Here is a 26981-nt window from a genome sequence, read left to right on the forward strand (position 1 = left end):
CTTTCTTGGCGAAGGAAGAGGGGTGGACTAAGGCGAGGAAAATGGATGGTGGACTAAGGGAGCGCAGAGGATATGTGATTAAGTAGTAGGCACCTGAGGAAAGCAATAGAACTCGATGTGAGAGAGGCCATCGATTACCTTTGCCGGGTAGGGAAAAGGGCAGGGAGACGTCGACCAAATAAGTAGGTAGGTATAGTTTGCCGCTGTTCCATTTTTTTACTTCTAATCACCCGTCTCACATACCAGTATTTTCTGGGGAAAACTATTAATTACATTTTCAGATTTTATTTTATTGCCCTTCTGATAAATTTTCACAAAATACAGAGCCCTATATTTTCCCTTTCTCGGTCCAAAGCCTACTCGAGGAAGGTATTCGTGGTGAAAAATTGACGACCTTAACCCTTTCGCAGATAATTTAATGCGGCACTCACTCAGTCATAGCGTGTCACCGTATCTCTCTTACACCTCGGCCTTGTGCATTGGGCTCTCTTTCAACGTTGATATTTACACTCTGGTGAGCTAATACTTCCCTCAATCAAAGGATATCCCTAAAAGAGTAAATGAGCTAGATCTGTTATGACGTCACCAACTCATGAATAGGAGGTGGCGATTCTTGATTTTTTTTCATTTTTCTCTTTTGTCATAGCTATGTTCCTTCCACCTGTTGAATTTGTTTGCATAATTGAAATTTCGGGTCTCCGCATTACATTATGTCAGATGAGATGTTAACTATAACCATGAGGTGAAAACAAGGACGTTCAGAGATGCTATCATTGAAAACTCACCTATTGAGTTCCACCTAAATTTTTACGACATGATGACACAATATCCAGGTTGAAGTCGCTTACTTTTTAACTTCCTATCTTACATCACACTTGCCCACATTTTATTGACGGGATGATGGATTCTCAAACCGTGTGAATGATTCACTGTAAAATTGGGCGTGCTAACGAGCTCGTAACTTTCATTAAACAGCATCTACAAGAAAGCAAAGAATAAATGAGATCATTTTCATCGACAAGTCAAAATTTACCGCCATTGATATCGAAAAGGCTATGTTGTTAGACGGAATTTGAATTCACAAACGTGTTAATATCTTATTGTTAGTTCCGCAGTTACTTACTTCGATATTATATTCTCGACTTGAAATGGGTATTTTTGTGTAAACTTATAATTTGGGCTGCAAACAAACAATGCGATCATGAAATGAAAATGCTCTTAAATACCTCGAGAAGGTCTTCAAAAGTCTATTTTACTTATTTTTGGAAAATAATTATCCTCATTAGTCATTAATAGTCAAATAAACACATAATCATCATCAACTGTGCTAAAATTACGATTTACCACAACACATAACCCCCATAAAAATGGAAAATTCCGGAAAAATATAATGCGCGTAGGAGAAGAACAGACAGATCCATCGAAGGACAATTTTCTCATATTTCGTGCATGAGAATTTTGCGTTTATTTTTGGATTGGTTACGAGAGTGAGATACGGATTTCTTTTCAAAATATTATAGATATTATTACTACGATTTTCATCGGCCATTAATTGCTCATGCTCTTTGCTCATCGGCGGGAGAAAGCTTGCTGGCAATTTCTGCATTTTCGCCGCGATGGTCGGAGCGAGCATCATTTTTAGGCTTCAATAAAATCTATGAATTTTTCTCTCATTGCACAAATGGATTACTGATTTACGTCATCATTTCCTCTATAAAATATCGATGCTTTTCTATTTAAAAGTCTTCTTTTTCCTCATTCTTTTCATCTAATGTTCCTTTTTCCTCATTATTTTCTAACTTCTATTTCATCAGCTCCTAACAAAAATTATTGTTTTATATATATTCAGCAGAAATCATCTGATCAATACACAGTGATTTTCATTCCATTACGTAGGACTTGGTGCGGAGAAAACTTTCTAGGAGGGCAATAAATATTCATCGATGCATGGCATTAGTGCGAGAGCCCCATAAAATTATCAACAGCTGAGGGAGCATGTTTCTAATCGTTTTCGAGTTATAATCACAAAGCTGTCCGAGCGCATAGGAGGACAAAATCAGAAATCGATACCGTGAGCAGTTTAACGACGTGCACACCGTTTTAATGCACCGCAAAGCCTTTTCAAGCTGCTGGCGTGTGGTATAATGCACAACATCCGTCAAATACGGCGGATCACCCGAATTCCGATGATGCGCTTCTCCGGGGCGAAAAAAATATATAGCTCGGGGGCGATTCGGGCGGATAGAGGTCTTTTCTGACCATCATCACGTTTTCCAATTGTTCGCAATCGATTGGGGATGCATACGGGAAGTCGATCTCTCCCCTTTCCCATTCAACAACTCGCCCCATTCGACCGAACCCCTTGCCACCTACTTGATCGGTCGAATACGGCTGGCTTCGTTCCAGTTTCGCGAGATAACGGCCGTGGTGACGAATGCCTCAATTACGCTCCATCACCGTTATTTTTTTCGCGGCAAATTTCCTCCCCACGCGGGAAAATTATTTCATTTTGATCGCGTTCGATGCTTCTTTTTCTTTTATTTATCAGTAGAAAATGACCGGATTCGGCCAACGCTCTTTTTTTCAAGGGATGGGTAAAATAGCGGTGACATTATGCTAGCGAGGAAAATTGATGAAAAATGGACGTCCCATATGGAGTACCCAAGGCCATCAGATTGTCCAAGCATGAATGATAGTTGCCAGGCTTTTAACAAGCCGAGATGAATTTTCATGGGACAAATTCAGAAAAATAGTGATTGAGTACGTACTTCATGCGTTGAAATTAAAAAGCGTTAGTAAAAGTACGTTTTAAAATGTGTGACATTGAACCTTAGTTGTTTTATTTCGTCTTAACTATCTAAGTAAGCTATAGTTTTACCAGAATATTTTGAATAGGTGCTGTGTAATTGATGGACATATACTTTACATAAATTAAGGTGATTAGGAACCTAATGTGATTGAGGCAATTTTTGCAAGCTTATACATTTTTTATAGCTTTATTTATTAATGAACCCCTCCCACGTATTAGTAACCAGCCAAATCTTATTCAAAATTAATTTAACTTTGGCTTAAAATAGTTCATGACTTTCACTCATTAGCAACGTCTAAAATAATATTCTCAGAAATACCTTGAAACGTTAGTACGAACGTCTGAATTAAAACTGGAATCTCATAATTTTGAGGATTTTCTTATAATATTTTATTTAAAACATACTGACATACAGTAACTTTGAAAAGTCAGTCCCCACGGACAGCGCGAGCAACTGCGTTTTCCGAGTTTGAACTTCAGGTATTTCCTACGCCTTCTGTGCCTTGAAAGGGCCAGTTTGACTTTCATCGTACGCGAAAGTCTTACCGAGGCATTCTTCACAATTCCTATTTTCTTCACGACTTTCCCAACTCCTGGTGCCAGAACATAAGGCCGAGAATTAAGTTCTCAGTAACGCAATTCTCACCCTGATAGTATTCAGAGATAGATGGTCTGAGTAGTCTGTCTTGTGCTTAAAAATACCAAGACGTATCTGCGTCGCAACGAACATAAAAGGAAGAAACGAAAATCGGAATTTATGTCTGAAAGAGTATTCTAAAAGTAGCCTACAAAATGATCTTCTAGGTTATATTACTAAATAACCTTCCTCCGCTTTCGTCGATGGTGGAATTGTTTGGCTGTGGGAGGGTTAATGGGCCTTCCTACCTCTGACATCGTGCTTAGGGCTCCGAGCGAGGGTTAAAATCGTCAAGTTGCACTATTTGCAAAACCCGATTAAGTCAAATCGAACCCCAGTGGAAAAGGAACGCATAAGTAATACGGGAAGTTCGACTTCGGAAAATAACGGAGACGGTCGCGCACGGTGTTGGTGGTTGTGTTTTTGACTTTTGAAAGTGACTTTACCTGTTTTCACGTAGCATGACATTGCATAGCTGATTAAAGAAAAACCCAGAGCTTTAAGGAATTCATACTAACATACATTCACACGAGTGTTTAAAATGCCCAAACCTTTCCATTCGCTCTTTAGAAGTGTAACTAATTACATATAATTAAGATTTACGGGGAGGTGTACCTATTTCGTCAATACCTAATATCAGGCTCCCGCTTCTCTCGCTTTTTATCACTTATATTGTTCCCCAACATATAATCCGAGATTAGGAGTTCCATCCAAGGTCCACTCAATGGAAGAATTCAATCCTTTTACTTAAAAATATAGGTATCTCATATTTTACAAAATAAAATACACCTTCTTTAATTATTCCATATTTTTCACAGTTATTAATTTATCGTCTGTTTAGATGTCCAACTATTTTCTTATTCTAAGTGAAATTATTCTAGTCAGCCATTCTTTTGAACCAGGAAGACGTTCTCTCTTTAAAACCCCTTCTCCTCATCAGTGATTTACATTGGTGAAGAGGCATTGCCATCCATTAAACAAACCTGTTGTTGATAGGGAGGTGATGTATGGATGTAAATGAGCTGCATTTTGCTGATTATGGGTGGAAGTTTTCAGGCAATTAAAGAGAGGGTATTTATTTAGGAGAACCTCTTTTTACCTGTTGCTAGTATTCATTGCGTCATTTTTCCCCGGAAATTCCATTCAACCGACGCTAGGCAAAGGCGACAAAGCATTGGACCCCGAGTCAAGAGCGGAAACAGTGTCAAGGTCACGCATTTGAACCCCGAAACGCAATTTGAGCGAGAAATGCGGCAGATGGCTTTGCGCGAAGCAAACTCTGCGGAAAAAAATGCCGGGACATGCGCGGATGCCGAGCGCGATTAGTAAGCGAAGCGGAAACCCGGAAAATACGAGGCGCAAGCGAATCCCTTTTCCCCGTCGCAGCTGACCGATCCGTTTTCCTCGTGCGGCTTGAAAGCGGTTCGTTCGCACCCTAGGAATCAGGAATCAGCGCAGCGGTGGAGAGGCGACGTGTTTAGTGAGGCAGAGCATCCGCCTTCTCATTGAAGATGGCCACGCAGCAAGCCACCTGAATTGTCCGTGTCCGCAGACGGATGGTGTGGCAAACGAAGTAGGTCAGATTAGGTTTTGCGCCCACCGCCCGGCTACCGGATGCTGAGCTTGTTTCGTCCAGAAGAAATTTGTTTCGTGTGAAGGTAGAATACATTAGTAACTCTAAGTTTTATTGTTCTGGCACAAGGTCACTTAGATCACACATTTACGGATTTTTATCGTTCTCAGGAATTGTGTGTATCAATTAATTATGTGCATTTATGTGAAAAAATGTGTGAAATTAAACAAAAAACTGGAGGGAGTAGGAAAAATATTTTCCACAAAAATTAGACAATTCAAAGAAGTTGACAGGTAGCTCTCATACAACAAGTGAAAATGGTAAAAAAGCACCCAATACATCAATTTATCTGGCACATACTATGCACTAAAAAGGTTTCAATCTGTTAAAAGTGACAGTTTCGCCAATAGTAATAAACGCCCACTAATTATTCTAAAAAAATACCAACCTTACTGTCAGGTTTAGTATAAAAATAGCAATATTCTCAAATTTTCAAGAAGCAAGAACATTGAGACAAGAAGCCAACCATGCCTTCTTTAAATTTCATTTATAAGTCATTGATTCGGAATATATCGTCACCCAAACACCAGCTTGCTCATATAAATATGGTCGTTCTACTATCGGGTTAGGCGGCATTGCATCAATGATGACACCAAGACCGCATTTTCAGTGTCCACCAATCGCGATAGTGGAGGAAGAGGGAAAAGAGAGGAACTTGGTTGTTTAGATCTTTGCATTATTTTCTCATTTGATCGTTTCGAAACCTTTTGAAACGATATTCACAAAGTGGTTTCGCTTGATTCCGTGGAGCTGCGCACCGATCACTATCAATTGGATTGCTTTTCTTACTACGGAAGGTAGACGGAAGGAAGACGGACTGGAGAACAATCTCTGGATCATTCTCATCATTGAATGATCTACCATTTCTCTAGAAAAAGTAAATTTGGTTTCTTTTGAGGTAGCCTGCGTCTAGGCTATGGATTATTTCATTGTTTTCGCTTCTGCAGCTATCCTTACCTCAGAAAAGTTTTCGGGGTCCTATCGCGGCGACGCCTCCTTACTTTTCCTTCCACTTATCCCACTGTCTCCTGATGTTCGGGAAGAAAAGTATCGACTTATGAACGCATCATCGTGGGTTCTCCGAGGATTTTCTTGCGGAGAGTTTTGATTTCGCTGGGTAATTACTCGATGATCGGTATCTGTCTACATTCACGTGTGCATCATCAACAAGGTTGAATCATTTTGTCAGAATTTCTTGGAATCTGCGATGGGAACGTGAGTTTTGAACCCTTGACAGTGACACACTTCTTCTTCCATCACGTATGATGCTCCATCCTTGGTCTCCATGGTGTCTGGTTCAATTAGCCGCAGACTTGTGCTGCTTTGGTTTTCTCTCTTTACTTTCCCACGATTTTCACTTAGAGGAAATGGTATCTGCCCATTTTCTTATAATCAGATTAACAAGAGTATGTTAAGAAATTTAATTCAAGGCTATTGTACTCACTTCTCGCACACGTGCGGGATTTTAAGTCAGCAATTAAGTGCTTTTAAATGGCTACTTAAGAAGTTCTGATGGATGCTCAGTTAGCAATATGATTTTTGCAACGAGTTCATGCAGAGTAATTATTAGTTTAGCTTTTTTCATCAAACAATAGGCAATACGAAAAGAATAAATCGAAGCAGTTCACTTTAATTTTCAACCATGGATCACCTGTTGTGACCATACGAATTGCTGCAAGGAACAGCGTACAATTCATTTTAATAGTTAGCTATTATGCTTTTGGAATGTTGTGTGAGTCTTAATCACTATTACAACTCACTTGGTTCTCAAATATACAGCTTACTGATATTGCTGTACTATATATATCTATTACCATGTATCACTTACTAATTACCCGGCTTTCAACTTGTGAACTCATTCAATGTCCGTACGAATTAGGCTACCGTATTAAGTGACTGCCCAATTCAATGAACTGGCGAGAGACTTCTCTTCATGTAAGTTTCAATCATTGGTCGGTTTTCTGTTTTTCTTCAAACCTTGGCTCTCTTCAGATATGATGTCGCTATAATGCAAATTTTTGCACTACCACATGCACTTCATTTTAATCACAACTGTAACTATCGTTCTTTCCATGAACCTTTCAGTTTACCTTTCAGTTTCCGATAGCTTTTAAGGCCATAAATATTTTCCTTAAATTGCAAGTAATCGATTGCCAATGGATCAGTATCTCCCCATAATGCTAAAATATTGGCTTTTTTGCGTCGTTTGAATCTCAATGTTTTGATCACCTCCGTTGGCATGATCGCCGTATTTAATCTTCTTTGTTTTAGTTTTTAAAACACTATCCGTTTACTGCCATCCTTCGTCCCTAGGTGTACGAAGTAACTATTGGTTTTATCATCTAGGTTGATGATCTATCAAAGTTTTTCGAGGTAACTGGACGAAACTTTCCCCATTTAATAATTTAAGTTGGCTAACTTTTAAAAAAACTCCGCGTCTCTCAATTTAAGGAATTGCCTCTTCTCCAGATTCATGACTGTTTCAACAGATATTATGAGATTGTGTAGTCACGGGGGTGCTTTCTAAGGCTGTGAACTATGAATTTAACTTTATACTTCAAATCAACTCGTGATTTTGGTTTAAACTATCTCAATGTATTGAATCTGAATGCCCTTTCTGTACAAATGAATCTTAATTTGTTTTTTCTCATGCGAATAATGTCTATTTACCTTACTTATATCCTTCAGAAATGTGTTTAATGGAAGCTATCAATATCTTAGAGCCAGTGTTTCCTTAATTATTTTCTCACGGTTCTTCCAGCTTTTCCCGCATAGCTGGGAATATTTCCCCATGTTTGGAGGAATATTATAAATATTAGCACGGCCTTTTTGCCGACGTTTAAAACAACGCCTGAAATTATGAAATGAAGGGACCACTATCAAACTAAGCAGTATAGTTCTCACGTAATATTTGTGACCGCAGTTGTTCAAAGTGCTGCAAGGTTTCTGAAAGTGAAATTTTGCTCCCCAAGTTTTGGAGTGTACAAAATATAAAGTATTTAACGTGAATTATAATTTTGAATGTTGAAATTTGGTACATATAAATGTAACCTGATGCATATTATATTTTTACCTCATTAGCATAAAAAAATAATGGTGGAATAGTTTGAAAATTTCATTCAGTACTAAAAAAAATGAAAATGCGTATTTTGCAGGACTTTTTAAAGTTATTTTAAATATCATTGTTGTGTAAAGTCATTTAATACATCGGTTGTAATTTTATGGATATCCTTGTGGGTACCGGTATCGATTATCTTTCGTTTATCGTGTTTCCTTTTAATTCACAAGGACTTGGTTTCTGTCCCGCGGATGACAGGATGTCCGGGTTCAGCGCTGGATTTTCCTCGTTTTGCAATGTGACACAGAGTACAGGCACGTCGGCTGCCTTCATAGGCTCTCCATGGGTGAAATATATTCGTCCCGTTTGCCATGTCCCATTGGCCCACACTGCTTTGTACGTTTGTTTGCAAGTTGTATGGCGTAGGGAATAGGCTGAGAAGGGTATTGGCGCATTAAACTGACGACTGGTCGAATGCGGCGTATCCCAAGTGTTGAGCTCCCTGTGCTCAAACATGTCCACCTCGGTGTTTAAATACAGTTAGCAAGGGCATGACTGTAAACGGCAATTCCGTACACTTAGGCTTTCTGTCAAAGCGAGCCACTGGAGGGGTGAAAAGTGAGTTTTGGCTCGTATTCGGAATGCTGACGGTAATATAATTCAACCGCGCACTGCATGATTTAGAGTGCCTTCATAATTACCAAGCTAAAGGTTATACAATATTCATCACTTATTTATTTCCATGCATTCAAAAATATTGAAAATATAATTAAGATTTTGGTAAAATATCCAAAAAACTTCTGAGAATGGAAATGACGTGAAAACTGTATTAGGCATTTGTAGGTGTGTACCATGTCAATGAAACAGTATCATTACCCATTTATTATGCTTCCTATCGTTAGCATTCAAGTGTCATTATTAGGAAACAGTATGCATTAAAATTTGAATTGTATTTCGCACGATTCTCAAAATTGTTAAATGGTCCATTGCAAATGGTTGGTGGTTTTGTAGTTTTAAATCCAAGTTAGTGAGTTTTTTTATCTGAACGCGCGGTGAGCAATTAAACTCCATTTAGGAAGTCTTCCTCGTGTTTGCTGGAATTTCTTTTTTAATTGGCTTCATTCATCTCAGCTAAATGCTTGAAGCGCATATTGTGGTTATTCACGCTGCTCAAAGTTAAGGGAAGTGAGTTTGTGGAGCAAACGCGAAACTGCCTGGGTGAGAATGAGCATTCTTTTGGGTGACACAGAGGGCAGAAAATAATACAAAGAGATGGGATTTAAACTACGGATGCAATGGGGTGCTTCAGAACTTCCAGCAAAGAGCGTCGTTATAGCGAGAATGTCCCAAGAGTTCGCGTATGTTGGCGGTGTTTCGCGATATTTTGTGAGTCGATCTTTTTTTTAATCTTAGGCTAGGAATTAGTTAGTTAATTGTATCATTTTTATCGCGATTTCTCCTCCTTATGAACTAGAGAAAAATCTCCGGATGATTTTTATTTTTTGATCTTCCTTTTAAATTTAATTGTCCGTTTCCTTAGCAACAGCATATTCTGATTCCTGTAGATAGCCCGCGTCACATTTATGACGGCGTTGGCATTCTCCTATCCTTATCGCCGGACTCGGCGCGGAGACAGCGGAGTTCTATCCACGCCTACGAACCCATAGATCGCGGTTTCGAATCCCGCCGGTGTTGGAATTATCCCTATCCAGGCCTTGGACATATTCGCATGTTCATCACCTTAACTGTCATATTCCCTGAATTCCGTTGATTTATAAAGATAAAATTGTAATATCCACTTGAAATGTTTCAAATCAAATAAGCACACAAATTACAAACACACTTGTAAAGGAAAAGTACCCTCGAAGAAAATTGGGAGCGAGGGCACGTAAATTTACTTCAAAAATTAAAATACACCCGCACACGTAAACACAATTAATAAGTTCTCAAGAGAAAAACATCAGGAGCGACGACGCGCACGACCTAACGCCACTGTTTTAATTGCAATGCTCCGTTTTTGTTCATTTAGCGTCGTCAACTAGAATTTTTGTCCATTACCACGTGACTCTCATTGTTACTTCACTTCGTCAACAAGAATTGTTAGAAAATTATTATTACCATTATCCCTTACCCTTTCTTCTCCACCCTTACCTCGAGTGCGTCGTCGGTCTCTCCTCTCCACTCCACCCTTTTTCTCCATCATTTTATCCTCCCTCCTTCTCAGGGTGCATGGGTGAAAAAATTCCAGGGATTAGGAGTGGTGTATCCCTACCCAGGATGCCGGTTTTACCACTATGCTGACTATCCACAGATAATCTGTCAACCATCTCTTCTCTAGGGTGACCTTATTTTCTCAGGGAACAGGGTATGTGATTGGTTTCGCTTGTGGTCAGCTGTGTTCGTCCTAATGACAGCGCGACATACTTGCATCTCTAACCCTTTCCTAACCCAGGGGCGTCCTCGCACTCATCATGGCAATGCCTCTTCTGTTTAATCTTTCCAATATCCAACTCCTCTTGTAGGCAAAAGGTTTTAATTGTCTCGGAATTGTAGAGAGGGTAATCCTGCGAAGTCTGAATACGTCTATCCTGTGGCTAGACTGACTGAGCAAGTAAACTTACTTCTCTATAATGTATCGAATTGGAACTGTAAACACTTGCTATAAGAAATAATATAAATCTAGTCCAATCGTATACATCTGGTCCTTTTTGGGGAAAACATCATAAAAATACTCAATTTTGGCCTTCGAGTGCTTTTTTTTCGGTATGAGGAAGATAGGTAAATAAATGATCCCCGTATGTTGGATCAAAAGGCAACTAAATTGTGTGTAAGTCACTGAATATTTATTTTAGTATTCATATTAGTGCTTTTGATGCAAATGGCTCATCAGTTGACTTGAGCTACCTGGCATGAATTTTATGTACCTACCCTATTCTCTTTGTAATTCAATTTGGTTCCTTACCGATGCGAATTAAAAAGGAGGCAATAGTTATGACACTAGCCTCTCTTATTCTAAGACATAGATGGCCCACTGTCAGCTGTAGAGCACAAAAATCAAGTATAGCAAACGATGTTCGTATTTTCTCTGGATTTTCTTCAAATACTTCGTTTTTAATGCAAAATCAGGGGTCGATATATTCTTAATGGAGTTGCTAATCGCATCCTTACGTTTTCAAAAGAGGTCCTTCATTCAAATCCGTAAGAACCATTTAAATAACTCGGAAAATGGAAGGGAAAGGCAAGCTACGACAAAAAATGAATCTCCCTCATTAAGTCTTTCTCTTTGAAGTTATAATCATGCGCTGGTAACTTCATTAGTGTTCCGATTCATTTGTTTGTTCAGAGACGGCTCTCCACTTCCGAAAGGATTTACTCACAATATGACAACAGTGACGACCCACACGAAGCCCATGCGCAAGGTCGAGGAGTAGCTGAAAAGCGGTGAACCATTCGGTCTGAGTTTATGACATCATCAGCAGATCTGCTGTAGGGATAAAACATAGGGTAGACATTTCGTCGAGAATAGCTCATTAATCAGGCGATCGATGAAAGGCAGGAAAAAATTCTCTTTAGTGTACAAAATCTGTCACAATGGAAAATTCAATGTAATTGTTGTGCAATCTCATTCCTCACCGTACCTTTGACCTTTGTAACCGCTATCTTCGTGTAGTCTTTGCTACGTATCAGGCGTAGGGATGTTACGCTATTAACCGATATATGGAGAGAAGCTGTGTAGATGGCAAACACCTCAAGACATCTTCATGCTCATAGTTTGGAGTGCTATTGAGCTGAGGTATTGCTTTGAGCGCATTGGCCGGTTGAATCCTACACTAAAAATGGGGATGCATAAATTCATTCAGTTATAATTTTATATTTTTTTTTGGTCCGGTGCGTTTATCATAAATATAGATTGGCAGCTCCGAAAGACCTATGCGGCATCACTGGGAAAATTTTGCACTTTTTTTTTAATTTACCACTTTCTCCGGAACTATATGTTATTTTGAGCTTATAAATATTTTGAGCTCAGTTACTGCAACTTCAAAAAAAGAATTAATTTGACTGCTATGGCGACGATTATCTTGTGGAAAAACTGCTTTGGTAACCTATCTGTTCGGAAAATATTAGCAGTACTAAGTCTAAACTAATCATTAATCTCCAGATGCATATTTTAAATTATTTAAAGAGACTGTCTATAGCTATGCAATGAATTACCATTATGATTTGTTCATTTTTAGACTTCCTCAAAGGTGGCGTCGGTACTGACCACCTAAAACCCACCACGCTCAGGGCTATCGGAAAAAAAAATTATAATGTGGGATAATTTCTTTATTTTATACAAATGTCGCTGTTGATTTGTCAGTTATTTTTTTACGTGAGGAATACATTCGCTTAATCATGTATTTCGTTCACTTGAATTTCTACCAAAATGAAATATCCGGTTTTAGTCGTTTTCGGGATTTAGGTTAACCCTAAAGGTATAGTTGTGTCCGCAAAGTAAAGGAAATTTAATTTCTAACAATATGATCATCTCGTGCTAATTATGATCGGACGAGTACTTTGGCCAATATTTGACTGAAAACATGACGAAATGGAAAAAATTCCTTTTTGTATAACATGCCTATATTTGAAGAGCTGTCCAAAATATCCGAAACCTTATGAAGAGCCATTTTAGATATAATTTTGCGGAGAGTTAACAATATTTAAAGATTGTGGAGTTATTAGCCAAAATAATGCAAGTTTTCGAATAATAAAGGAAGTATGAAAAAAGAGCGATATTTTCCCAGTCTATGACCTCCCTGGGGTTGGCACAGGTATTTTGGGGTTGCAAATCTGGATTTATTTTATAGACACTGGGCCAAAAAAATAAAAAAAATAAAGGTACATGAATGTAAGCATTAGCTCATGTTTAATTCGACTGGTTTTTAAGAGAGAAAGGAGAAAATAGTCAGCTGATATAATATAAGTCAGCTGAAAGTCTGCTATGCGTGGGAAATTTGCACCATGTGCGTGAGGATAAATTTTCAGGGAACCGACGGGATTGAGGAACTAGAAATTGGTGCGGCTGTTTGATAAATTAAAACAAGCAGCATAGGTTTAGTTCAATAGCAGAATGGCAGGTATGTGTCAAACCCCAGTTGTGTTGTTGCGCATAATTTAGTGTTTAAATACTATGAAATTTGTAAGGTTCTCTCGTCCAAATGTCTTTTTTTAAGTTTCACCAAAGGATTTTTGCATAAACTTATCATGAAAATTTATCTTAATTTTTAATTTCCGCAATACTTAGGGTCTATGTTCGTCTCAGTAATGTTGATGGTAAATTGTTTTGGATTGGTTGAATGCCGTATTTACAATCGGTTGAAATGGCATTCGTTAAATGTAGAAATGAGCATGATTTAGGGCCAACAACAGGAAACAGGATGTGCATCACTCATTATGATTTCAGGGTATCCAGTCATGCATATACCTTCCTCACGGGATGGATATTCATTTGGTAGATAGAATGTTTTATCCTCATGGGGTGGATGTCCCCTTCCCTAGAATCATTAACTTCCCAGTCTAGCTCGTGACACCCCAATGGCGACGCGAGCTTCTCCGTTCATAAATCTCCTGGATATATTCAACCTTGGCGGTTTTGTGACGCCTATCACTGCAAGACCCCCGTTCCCTAATACCTTCTCAGATTACATCCCCTAGTGAAGTGCAGAATGTATAACTGTAGGCCTGAATCCTGTTGCGTGACTTCGTGAAGTTGAAGAACTTTCTGCTTTAACGACCAGGAGCACTACTAGTACAATTCATAAATTTTAGGGAAAATTCCTAGCTTTCTTGAATATTTTATGCCAGCCAACACCTTAAAAGTGAAGTTTGCAAGCTGGATGACCTTCTAAGTTATTGTTTACTGTGTGCGACGATGACGACGACGCAAGGTAATAAAAATGAAATTATGTATTATCACAAAACCAACCCGCGTAGAACTTAAAGGCCCAGAAAAATCGGATGGATGACGAAAAGTTTAATTCAAAAATTCATACTTACCTTCAGTGTAATTTAATTGTGAGCTACCACAGAGAAGCACTTTTTTTACGTCAAAGACAAAAAAGTCCGCATGAAATACCGACATGCAAATAAATAAACCAAAGTTTTTACTTGTTAGTGGGAACCATTTTTTCTTAGATCGTTCCCATGGAGTCATTTGGAGTATTCTCTGCTGCATTTTCTAAAAATTCAACCCATATTAAGAGAAATGGCTGCATTTCAGCTGTACGCTTCAAAGCATAGCGACAACCTTCGTATGATTTTTTCCTCATCTATACGGAATGCAGTGTTGCAAACAGACCCGTCATAACAATGTATTTCCTCTATCATAGATCAAAGAACATGGAGAATACATATACCTACTTTTTTCCATGGAATTTCGTAGTGTAGAAGATAATATTACCAATTCACCTTAAAGCGGCATTTTAGGAAGTTTTTTATGGGCGAAACCTTGTAAAACGTTTGGGAGAAAGTGATTGAGGTAAAAATTAAGAATTTTCTACGGTTCTTCAGACTCAAAAATTTTTTAGGTAAAAATAAGCAATGGATTTGTAATGAGTGGGATGAAAGCAAAGAATGAAAATAACGTAGGGATTTGTTTTTCCACTTATTTCAGTGTTCTCGTACCTACATATTCCTTCGCGTGTTTGGCCTGATCCTCTCTCCGATATTTCGCTTTTGACTTCTCATCTATGAATCTATCACTTGCCGCCCGACGACAGCTTTATCCCCAGTTGAAAATGAACCTCAAAATGTCATGTGGTTGAGGACACCTTTTATGATGGGGCTTTTGAGGCGATATTTGTTCCATATAGCTCTCTGTTGCAGTGGAACCCTGACCTTAATTTCCTGTATAACAGAAAATCCAAAGAACAGCCTCGGCTATGGGTTCTTTTTTATCCTTTGGCTTTCTGGGCCAGTTATACTTTGAGTGTCTGCGAAAGCTACGGGATATTTTCATCGAAAAAGTGGAGAAATGGAATCCCTTCCGTCGAGTTGCAGGAAAACTTTATGAAATGTTTTGGAGCTTTTAAAATCAACGGTCTGCGACCTATTTCCGCTAACTCAAGCATAATCAATTATGAATGCTTTTTTCTACTTTGTGTATTTTTATACTACACACAAAAAATACCCTGGCAGTCGAGGGATTTGTACTGATGTGGTTTCCGCTTACAACGGCTTGTGCCAGAGGGACTTGTTGAGTAGTTTTAAGAATTTTAACTCAGCCTGCGGACTGATTTTGTTTGAATGCTGTGAACCAGATTCTTAGATATATTTGCTGTTGGAGAGGTCTGTCGATGTATGCTAAATATGTTCTAAACTTGGAAATTAATGAGAAATGTTAAGTGGCTAAAGTTAATTGTGGCTCTCAAATGTTTAAAAGGAACAAATGAATATTTAAAAAAATAATATTGTCTTAAAATTTCTCCAAAAGAAACTGTCTCCTTTTTCATTCTTTTATCTTTGTTGGGTTTTTAGTTTTGTATGCATCGTAGCCAAAACCTTGCACCATCACTTCATCGCATTCTCACTATGTTATAATTAATATTTATCTCGTCGTTTTTCTTGAGTTTTAACTCATTCCTTCCTTTGTTATTCGACCTTCACTTCACATTATCACGATTGGATGCCTTTCGCTTTCAAAGCTTCGACGATTTGTGAATAGAACCATGTAAACATGCAACCCTTATGGAAAATTTATTTTCAACAAGCCTCCACCCTTATATCAAAGGCTTGGGGAAGGAAAAAAAAAGAAGAGCGAGATGAGCGAGGAAAGGGGAAGAGCATTGTGCTTTGTATCGAAGAAAATTTCTAGGGCACGCTTATCGGGAGGGTCTTCAAACTACACTGTTGAGCCATTGAGTGTGAAATTCGGAAGAGAATGCGAGACAGTCAACGAGAGAGCGTTTTGCCAACGGAGTGTCTATTGGGGGTACCTCGATTTTCATCTCATGGTACCGTTACTAACCCTAGGTAAATGACATTTATCGTGGATTTATCGTTTGTTTTAATTCCAAAAATGTGATTAAGAGAAATAAATATAATAACCAGAAATATGAAATAAATAACTAAGTGTTTAAGGGAGAAATGTTTTTGCGGACGGTTAAGCTTAAAATAGAGTGTCGTTTAAAAAAAACTGTTCTACCATTTCTCACATTATTTAAGGCTTAAATACCCAATATTTTCGTTATAATCGTGAATAAATGCATACCCCCATTCACTAAGGTTTTCTGGGGCGTAGATTACACCGGAATGAGCTAATGGTGCGGAATTTAAAATGCTAAAGCCATTTCATTTTCCTGGGCCACCTCGCATTTCTAGGACTTTTTACTTGAGGGTATTCGAGGCTCACGAGAAGAAGAAGGGGATTGAAATCCTGGGCCCTATGATCAGATGTCTAGGGGTCTAACCAATATTCCACCACGCTCCCTCAAATTTATATTTCTCTTAATACGAGAGTAGTTCATTATGCAATGAAACAATTTTTCTGATGCAGGGGTTTTTTATTCAGTATTCAAATACACCATGTTAATCCCCAGTCTTTCAGGCACACAACTCTACTTTTTCAACTCAACTACACTTTACTCCACTCAATGCTACAGCTTAACGCCACCTTGAAGGGAGATCTTGCACGGTACCATTCCACTGGCTGATGTTGGAGCCAATATCGTACTGAATCGATAACTTCTTCATCATTGCCGTAGCTGGGATGATTAAGAAGTTAAATGATGATGAAACACGCGTTGATCAACGACTTACCGTGCTTTTTTCCACTTCCAGATCATTGTAGGCGTACTGAAAATGCCTATGAATATCTAAGATACCCTAGTTTTCCGCTCAAAGAAACTCTGCCGCTACCCTTTGTTTGGAACGCACCTACGTGACAGACGTCATTTTAACATCTCCGTATAGCACGGTTACCCATTGTAAGTCAATGAAACTATAAGAGAGGAAGCGGAAATGTTCTAAAATATTCCACGAGAAATGCCAACATTTTTCAACTAAAATTGACCGTGAAAAAAAGTGCTCCATTACTTATTAAACTCACCTCTCCATTTAAAATCACCTGCCGGCTTTCTGCAATCTTCGGTCTCAGTTGGTAGCATGCATGGTTTCGGCAATATAATAAAAAATAAGAAAGTAGCGGAATTAGTCCTTTGGCTGAAAAACAAAAAATCCTAAACCGAAGCTTTAAGTGGAATTGAAGGCGAAGAGGCTCGTGGCCCCTTTCTCCCTCGCCTCCCGTCTGCCTTTCTTCTCCGATGATGCTTGTATAAATCCCCATGGTTACCTGTCGTGTTGGGTATTTCTCTTCCTGCCACAAGAGATTCCGAGAACAGATCAGCTTTTAAGAAGAAAGATATAAAAATTCTCAATTAAAAACGTGTCACAATTAAATGACGTTTAAATCATGAAATAATAATTGTCATCTTACTCATCGCTGGTATAAAAATTCTGATTTTCTCTCTCTTTTGGCAACCAGAAATTCCACATAGTCAAATGAAGTATAGCACTTTTGAGTGTAAATACATTAATTTTGACATTTTTAAAGAGCCTATGTAGTTTTAAGGTGATGTGAACGGCATTTCAATAACGCTTACGTTCAATTAATGAGACTGTATGCATATCCACATGATCAAAAAGATGTATCAAAGCGATTATGTGAAAGAAAAACTTCAATATCACTTAACTCTATTTTATCTTTCTTTATCCCTTGCATATCAATATGGCCACTTCCACCCTATCCCTTGTCGATTTCTCTGTAACCAAGGCAACAACTCAATACAAAACTCTTAAAAAAATCAAAAATCAAATGCAACAAACAACAAATGAACTTGAACATGAAACACATTAAAAAAATGGATAGGTATATAAAAGCATACGTAACAGTGATGTTGGTCATTCAAAGTACATGAATCAATCACACATTATTTCGTCTTTGCAGTATTCTTTCAATTTAAGCACTCTATCAATGAAAAGTGTTTTTGCCTATCTCGACCGGATTAGGGACGTGTTATTGCGTGAGCGTCTCGGTGGATGAAAGGGAAACCACGGCGCCATGTCACTGGGCTTCCGGAGGAAATTTTATAGCGTTCATTTCTACTTCCAGGTTGCCGCGAGAGTTGAGAGCATCCAGTTGTATTTGTGGAATCCTCCTCAGGCGTGGATTACTTCATCGTCGAGGTGAGTTCCGTGTTTTAAGTTCATTTGCTGGTTTTACGCGTTGGGTTCGAAGATTGGTTTGGATAGAGTAGGATAGGGCCCAATCCAGACCACAGTTTGTGTAATTCCTACATTTAGCGCGGGTCTGTTTGCACTTGGACGTTTTTATTTGGGGGAGTCCAAAGGGTTGACTACCAACCCATTACTTCTCGATTTCATTTGGGGGAGTCCAAAGGCTTCAGCTGACTACCAACCCATTATTTCTCACACCACATAAAAAGCTTATTCTTGCAGTTTTTCTTTTATCTTTGGCCTATTTGTGTAGTACATTTTGCAAAAATATTAATATTGATCATTTAAATTGATTAATTTACAGTTGCGCTCACTAAACTCAGGTAAATAAGGATATAATTTTTTTCAATATTGGGCTGAATTTTATTTTCATTGTCTTATAACATGTGTAAAAACATTTTTCGTGAGGATAAAGCACCTGTCCTGTCTTTACGAACGTGCTGGATTATGTGAGTTTTCCTCGGACTTCCCGTATGTGCACTGAGCACACCGGTTTTATTCCAATTACTCCTTACTGGTACAGTAGGGCCAGCTGTGTCCCCTCAGCATTTTATCTCTAACTGAATCGCTCACGCTACAGGTTTCTGTGAGACCAGTGGCCTGATTCGGGTTCTTTCTGGCTATAGCCAACGCGATTTGTCGAAAATATTGGAAAACGGTGACCGAATTCGTATTCTCGTTTTCATTCGCTAGCTGTTCCGCCAGAAAAGCTTCGCTACGTCCCGTCGGTGACAAAAAGTTATTCTCGTTCTGTCTGGCGAGCATATAGTGAGTATAAACATTCGCCAAGAGCGAATTTCGCTGGCTAAGATAGTGAAGTCGTTCTAGCGACTTGGCGAAAGAATTGATGAGAGAACGACTCGTAATTTAACTACAGTTATGTACCATTATTATGTTATGTTTTTGATTTTATTCCAATGTTTGGCATACAACCTGTGTGTTGTTTTACTCTTCATGCAGTTCTACGTAATTCAATCGATGAGATTAAAAGTGAGTTTGCATTTGAATGAACCGCGAAGCTTTTGTCTGGCAAGCGTATTGTGTTATCGCGGGAGTGCTGTTATTCTGAGCTTATAAATGTGCTAGGCTGCCTGAGAAAATTTGTTTCGATTCTTATGCTCGTGCTTCGTGACCGGCATATTCTCACATAAGAGCATGCTCTCTAGCAAATGAAGTAGTGGTGTTGTGGATAGCACGGCTAGCTACAAATCTCAATGTTATGAGATCGATTCCTGACAAAATGACTCTTTTTCTCTCCAACACAAGAAAAAGGTTCGCATACTATGGTTTTCATCTTCAGAGTCAAGTCACATGAAGTTGTCAAAATATTTTCTATGCACAGGAAAATCTATCATCAGTTGTTCAGCTCTTATAAAGACTCACTTAATTTCACTATTAGGCATTATATTTACGTCCGGCAGAGCTCTGGGCAGCATAAGATGTGTAGTACGCTGTTATGCTGCCTTTGGTGTTCATCCAACATCAGAAAATTATGTTTATATGAGAATATTTCACTGTATTCCTTAAGTGTTCTTCCCTAAAACTTTATCCTTGCCTTTTATAAGTTCCTTAGCGGACGAAAAGGTTCTTATCATTTTCTTCCGTTTGTAAACCATAAGAAACGGGTATCTCTCTTATTTTGTGCCATCTGGGTTAGGTTAAAATTGAAAATATAAACCCATAAGTTTCACCTGAGTTACTTTTGGACTCATCGTTTACATCTACGAAAAAGATGAAAAACAAAGAGATCGGTTTTATGTTCATCTATGGAAAACGAATAAGCGATTGAATAATGAATAAGCAATATTGTACAGTAATATTTAATGTAGCAATTTGATAGTCTCACGCAATAAACAAAAGATAATATAACATATTTTAGAAATATGATTTGAATTTACCAACGTGCTTCGCGCTCTTCAATTGTTTCTGACTGCGGAGGCAGTGTGTTGATCGCTGAAATTATCTCTTATCCATTGACTTATGAGGATTCTTCATTGCCTACGTCACAGTATTTCACTTAGAGAACGAAGTTACCCGAACTGAAGCGATAGGCGGGGCGAAAAGAACGAGAATAATCGCGGAGAAGATTTTCACTTTGCTTCGAGTTGCCGTAGCGATGAACTTGAGATATAATTTTCTAATAATTAAAACTGGGATTTTCGAGGTGAATCATGATCTTAATATCGTGCACTCGCTTTTTTAATTATGTTTGTTCTTATTAATAGTAGCGATGGACTACGCAAACTTTAACGAGCAATAAAAACACAATTGCTTTTTGTAAAGAAAAAATATGCTCTTTCTGTTATTCCGAATAAGAAGTTATAATCAACAATATAATACATTGGTACAGAGCATCAACATAAAAAAGAGCTAGCAACATAGCAAGTAGTGTTGAAAGTGACGCGGGATTATAAAAAACATTAATCTCCCCTATTTTCGCCAAACTGGGTCGCAGTACTTGCTGAGTAAGGTATGAAAAAGACAGCGGAAATACTGCCGGGATGTGCATTTCCCACGAGTCACTTCCGACTTTAAACTTCCATTGTAAACTCTTGAAGACAGAATCGGATTCCAATGAAGAGGAGTGAGATCAATGCGGAAGCTACGGATGGTTTTTGAGTTTATGGACAGTTAAATTATAAAATCAGATATGCCATTTAATGTCTTTTGTACTTTTTATGCCAAAACGCCGCAGTTTCAAAATATTCCAACCTTTTAATTAATTTATCAGCTTACATGCCAGCTATTTCATATTCTATTACTTATTATGAATGTTTAATATGCAGGATTATTAATATTTTGAGCATCAATTGGGGTGATTCCATTCCCTGGACCACGTCGAAGATCGAGAATTTTTAGTGGTAGTGCTTCAGTGACTGTGAAAATTATAAAATAATCTGATCTTGCATGAGGAACATTACATTGAATATTTCGGGGAGAGAATCTTTATGCTTCAAGAGTGCTTCATTTTGCACTAAGAAATATGATGGAGCAAAGGCAATTATATAAAAAGATGGTACAAGGGGAGGCGCTCGAACATGATTCTGACGACGACGACGATCCTCAATTTTAACGGGCTTTTATACCCTTGATTCGTCCAACCTCCGGTGCGTATATATACCACCTCTCCGGCTGTGGTGAATTTACGCAAGTGCGTAAAAAGGGAATTTGACTCAACAAGTGTATAGGGACCAGTGTAACCTTTCCAGTGTAAGTGAAGGATCGAACATGATTCTGATGAGTCTTGTGACAAAATATTTCATTCAATAAGCGTGAAACTGAAACTTTAAGCGATATGAAGATATGATCATTGTTAAGTAAATATTTAATTACTCAAATGGTTTGGTGATACGATAAAAGACGTAATATTTTAATCACCGAAAAAGGTTCGCAAAACTAATTTTTAAGAGAACGTCCATAATATGCCATAATCCTATCTGAAGATATTTGGAGCAATCAATGCAAAATATTTTCCAACTCATGACGCTCACTATTATTTGAAAATTATCTTCCACGTAATTTGAAATTTGCGCGTAAAATGGTGTAAGCTATTGCGGCGAAAGAATGTTACTATCCATCTCCGGTCCTTATGTCTTTCGTTCATTCCCTTGCACCAAATCTCTATAACTCCCGACAGACACGTGGCTCTTCCCTTAACCGGCCGTTTTCCTCCAAGCGGTCCCTCGTCACACCAAAGAGCCTTGCCTTGAAACCCCTCACTCCGATAGCACAACACACAACCTCCACCAGCCCTTCCTGTCCTTTCACGCCCATTCCTCTTCATCGGCCGCCAACTGCACAGCCCTGCCTTCCGAGCCACCGCCCACCGTCACCTAAGGTTTCCCCGTTCCCTAAAGCTTACGCGTATTTCATCCGCTTTCCCTCCCCCATGTTTACATTACTCGCCGAGCATCCCACGCCTCCATCCCTGCGGCTCTTCTCCAGCGCCCGCCAATATATACATACACCCCGTTTCAGAGCACAGCAAGGCATGTCAGCAATACTAAACTGCTATTCGATTTGAACCGTTAGTGAGGTGCTAGAGATCCAAACAGCCAAGAAAAAATAATTGCAAATTGAACGTGAGCGATCGGTAACTCAAGGAAAGAGTGAAATCGAAGTAAATTCATGCGCTTTCGAAATCTCCAGGTAGGAGATGTGAAATCCTATCGATAACTCAAGAGAAGAGTGAAATCGTGGTAAATTTATTCACCTATGAGAGGTTCAGGTGTGAGGTGTGAAATTTTGATTTGGCAAATAATTATTTAATTTAAGTGATAATAATTACAAGTAGGCATTAACGATATCTCTTTATCATTTAATTTGTTTATCTTCCTTTGATTATCACTAAAACTCGTCACATAGATACCACTGGTTTTACAATTTTACACTCCGAGGGCCGTTTTTATAGATCGCTTCAGGAAGCCTTCCATGTTAACGACTACAAATAGTGCCCTAGGACAACCACTCCTGATTCCAGAAAAAAACAAGGCCGCCGAAAAGGAGATTTGGGTTTAAAAGCAAAATAATAATGGGATATCAAATATATATATATATTTAAAAAACATAATTTACAATTTCAAATTCCACTATGATTGATTTCACATTCATAGAGAATTGAGGTTCACTTTTACTATCTGAAATACTCGGCCAACGAACTTTGTTTTTTCTACTGTTCCCTTTATTTAAAATGTTTTATGTGAAACTCTTAAGCATTGCGAGGGACTTCATTGTACACATTTGATTGTGCACTCTGCGCATAAATTTGATCCATCCACATGCACATAGCACAATTTCAGGCTCTAATTTGTTAAGTGACTGATGGCTGTATATACGTCAACGATTCCAGCGGTTGAATGCAGTTAAATCTCCTCTCCGCTCCGTCCACGGTTTCCTCGCGTAAGCTTTCGGTTTTTTTTTCGACGCGCATGGATATTGCGCCGTTGAAATTCCGGGATTAAGCCTCAATTTCCCGCGAAAACCAATCTTTTACGCAGGCAGCGTCGTTAATTTTCATTCACCTTGGCTTTACGGGAGATTCCATTTCCGTGTCCGTGTCACGATCACGTCTGCCGTTCAGGGGGCGCTGAGGTGCTGCACTTGTGGGGAGAATTATTCAGTGATTCGGCCTGTTCGACCTTCCACTGAGCAATTACTTCCTGTAGTGCGGTAATGGAGCCGTTTACGCTTTGAATACTTTGCGTCTAAATCGATAAATTCTACAATTCAGAGTCTATCGTTGAATGTCTTCAGCTTATCTGAATAAGCTTAGTTTATAAATTGATATTACTGCAGCAGTGATCACCGTCGTTATTATCCGACTCAACCATGACTATTTTCTTTTTAAGTTTGATCGACCAATTTACGATGACGATTGCCGATGAATTGACGAATTATATTTCATTATGAAGATTTTTGGTTCATTGCAGTTTGTAGAAATTATGGTATCGCATCATCGCTCATAGCAGTGTAAAGAAGGGATTTGAAATGTTTCATCTTATCTATATACTGTTCATATATTTCACGTTTTGTGTGAAATCAAATAAAGAAATGATGAAGGGTTTATATCATTTTACTAAAGCAGGATTTCTATGTGTAAATATTTTCCTTGTAGATCAATACGCATTCTTTGATTCTGAATGTTGTATTTTTGGATCGAAATTGATCCATTTTTCTTCCATTGCAACAATTATTAACCGTAGGAGCCACACTTGCATGTTCAGAACATATTTGAAAGTTAAACTGCTCTTATTATAATCTTCTGTTGATGGTAAAACACTAATGAAATTAATTATAGCATGTTTAAGGCTTCTATATATGTGGAATTTATTAAAGTTTTAAGAACCGCGGTGTTTTGTAACCCCCAAATCGCAAAATTTCTCCCACCGTTTGCTAGAAGATGAAGCAAATTATGCGAACTGAGCAAGTCATCCATCCTATTTTTTTTTCTCCCTATTTGAAAAATGGCGAAGTATAGTGATCGATGAGTGTGAGAACGCCGCCTTGGACATAACCTGTTTCACTCATCAATCAATGAGCGCCTCCTTTCTAGCGATCACTGACCCAAGCTGTCAAGGCATGCATTCGGCAGACGCGCGAAGGATGTCCTCAATAAATCTTTGCTCCGAAATTTTGAGGCGAAATTTCCAGTGCGCGGCGTATTCATCCAGAATGGACCAGTTATTTGAGACCATAACGGAGTCTTTTCCTCCTGGGTTAAGAAATAATAATTCTTGGTTATTTGGTTAATAACTTGTCATTTAATTGTAGTCATATTCATTTTGTAGAACACATGTCATTCACGTTCCTTTCCAACAGCATTATATTTTTATTGCAGACGGTATACATCAGCAATCTAGGTACAGTCTCTCCTCTGCTTGGTCGTTCTTTTGCTCCCTATATAGATCACTACAGTATGTTATCTGTACACTTAGATATATAAAGATCATAAATTATTCTGGTGAACTCTCATTTACAACCAGTTTACAGCTACAAATTATCGCCGAAATAAAATTATGATATGCTTGTTTGTTATCCTTCAGCCTTTCTCCGCTACATGTCAGTATTTAATATCAGAAAATTTTCATCAGTGCATGAGGTGATAACGCAGGCCTTTTTTGATTTGAGCATCAGAAAAATCATCATTAAAAGACAGGCAATGTCACTTTACTTCATGTCATACTGCAGATGTCTATAACTTGGGATTTTCACAACGCTTATGAGGCAGTCAATAAATGAAGTAATTTGAATGTTTGTCCAATGTTTTACGGAGCGATTTAAGCACTAAAGTCGGAAACTATCTGCAGTATTATTTGGCTGAAACTTGAAATTATTCGTTTCCTGATGGTGAATTAAATATTCCCGAAAAAAACTAAAAAGGCCCATGTTAATTGCATCTTATAATTTGCGGAATTATAATCCAGGAGCAATAGTCAAATTTCCAATTAGTATTTGCTCAAAATTTTGAAGAACCATAGTATTAGCTTTGTTTATTCTTTTTTCCTCGAGTTGTCTTCAATGTAGAAACAAATATTTCATTCAGATACCGATTCCTTTGAAGTTTATTGATCTTTCTCATTATTTTTAATTATTTTGACCTCGCGTGATGGCTATTTAGTTCATAACTTGTATTATTTTATTCGGAGTGCACTTGCGGTATAATTGAGCGCTTTATCCTTCTGGGAATACTTTTAGAGCTCAATTATTTTTACTAAACAAAGGAGTGTTCATACGCAGATCACGTTATCGTGCAGGAACGAAAAGGAAGCTGGAATGTGTACCTGCACGTAACCTTTCTTTCAATTGAATCGTTTCCATTATTCACGAAGGTCATTTTCTTAGCGCTTGGATGCGAGTCGAATCGCAACCAATGCATACATGATGGGGACTAATTGGCACGGGACTCAGCAACTGGCCAATCGTCTTCTTCTCCGTAGGTGAGTGACGGAGGTGTAAGTAATACGGCCATCTCGCACTTAAGCGTTAGTACACCGTTGAACGTGTGTAAATGTTGTTCCCAGTATCAGTGCTGACCCGCTCCATCCAGTGTGAGCTTTTGTGATCTTAATGCTACCACTCCATTTTTGATCACTTTCCATCATAACCAGGACGATAGAGCGATATGTGAATCGACTGACTTATTCAGCGTGTTATTACGTGTTTTAGCGATCCTTGATATGAATATACTTGTGTGATAAATTTATGGCATTAAGTACTACGGATATTCTCTGTGGCTATTTTCATATGCAGGAATACTCAAGAAATTGCGGAACCATCCTTCTTCACAAGAGGTTAGCGTTTAAAAATATACGGGTAGTTCTGTTGAATTATTTCCTTAAATCATGGGAAAGATCGTATTTTCTTTCAAAGATCGTCTTCCCTTCAGTAAAAATGAACTTTGTAAAAAAATCTAGTCTATAGAAATGTTTGATTCACCATAATTACGATTTATATTTTGCATATAATCGGTGCACACTGTTATTTTCTTTTCAACAATTGATTTAAGAAGAAGATATTCTCTATCTTTTTACAAATGTCTACCTTATGCCTGCAATCATGCATTTGCATCTATAAAAGAGAGTAACAATCATCTTATAGATATTTATCCGTGAAACATTGGTGTGCATGAAGTTTTCAAAACGCAAGCTTGTGGTGCAAGAGCTGCCCAAATGTATTTGTTCTTTTGGTGCTGGAAGTGCATGCTCAGGAAACATTTTGGAGCTCAAAATTTGCTGGAATTTTATTTCACATAAAAGGTGTTATAACCAAATGATTTTTTACGTGTTTTGAGAAGTTCGTTCGGTTTTCCTCTTTCTTGTGAATATTGAATTAAAACTCATTTTAAACAACTGTGCCGTTGTCAAGGCGCTCGTTATAATACTTTGGTACATGATATAACTTTACTTACGTGGGTTTTTGGGTGCGTGAGTTAATGCGTTTTTGGAAATTGAAAGGAAGTGTTTCAGGTGGTTTATCAACTTTCCAATGGGCCAAATTTATTCTACTTAGGAGCTGCCAGCCGAATTTTTTTCTGTTTTGAAAAGATATTATATTTTTCAATTTGAAGCCGGTA

The 26981-nt window shown here is 38.3% G+C and overlaps 1 long non-coding RNA gene across 3 annotated transcripts in view; it reads left to right on the forward strand.

Annotated features, from left to right (window-relative positions):
* Positions 1-26981, forward strand: part of LOC124174006 — a 284348-nt gene that overhangs the window by 187395 nt on the left and 69972 nt on the right. For all 3 annotated transcript variants that reach the window (XR_006868832.1, XR_006868833.1, XR_006868834.1), the window contains one exon: positions 18285-18358. This is a non-coding gene — a long non-coding RNA (uncharacterized LOC124174006). The remainder of the gene's footprint in view (positions 1-18284; positions 18359-26981) is intronic.

Source organism: Ischnura elegans, chromosome 2 (assembly GCF_921293095.1).
Source record: "Ischnura elegans chromosome 2, ioIscEleg1.1, whole genome shotgun sequence".
Classification (NCBI taxonomy): Eukaryota; Metazoa; Arthropoda; class Insecta; order Odonata; family Coenagrionidae; genus Ischnura; species Ischnura elegans.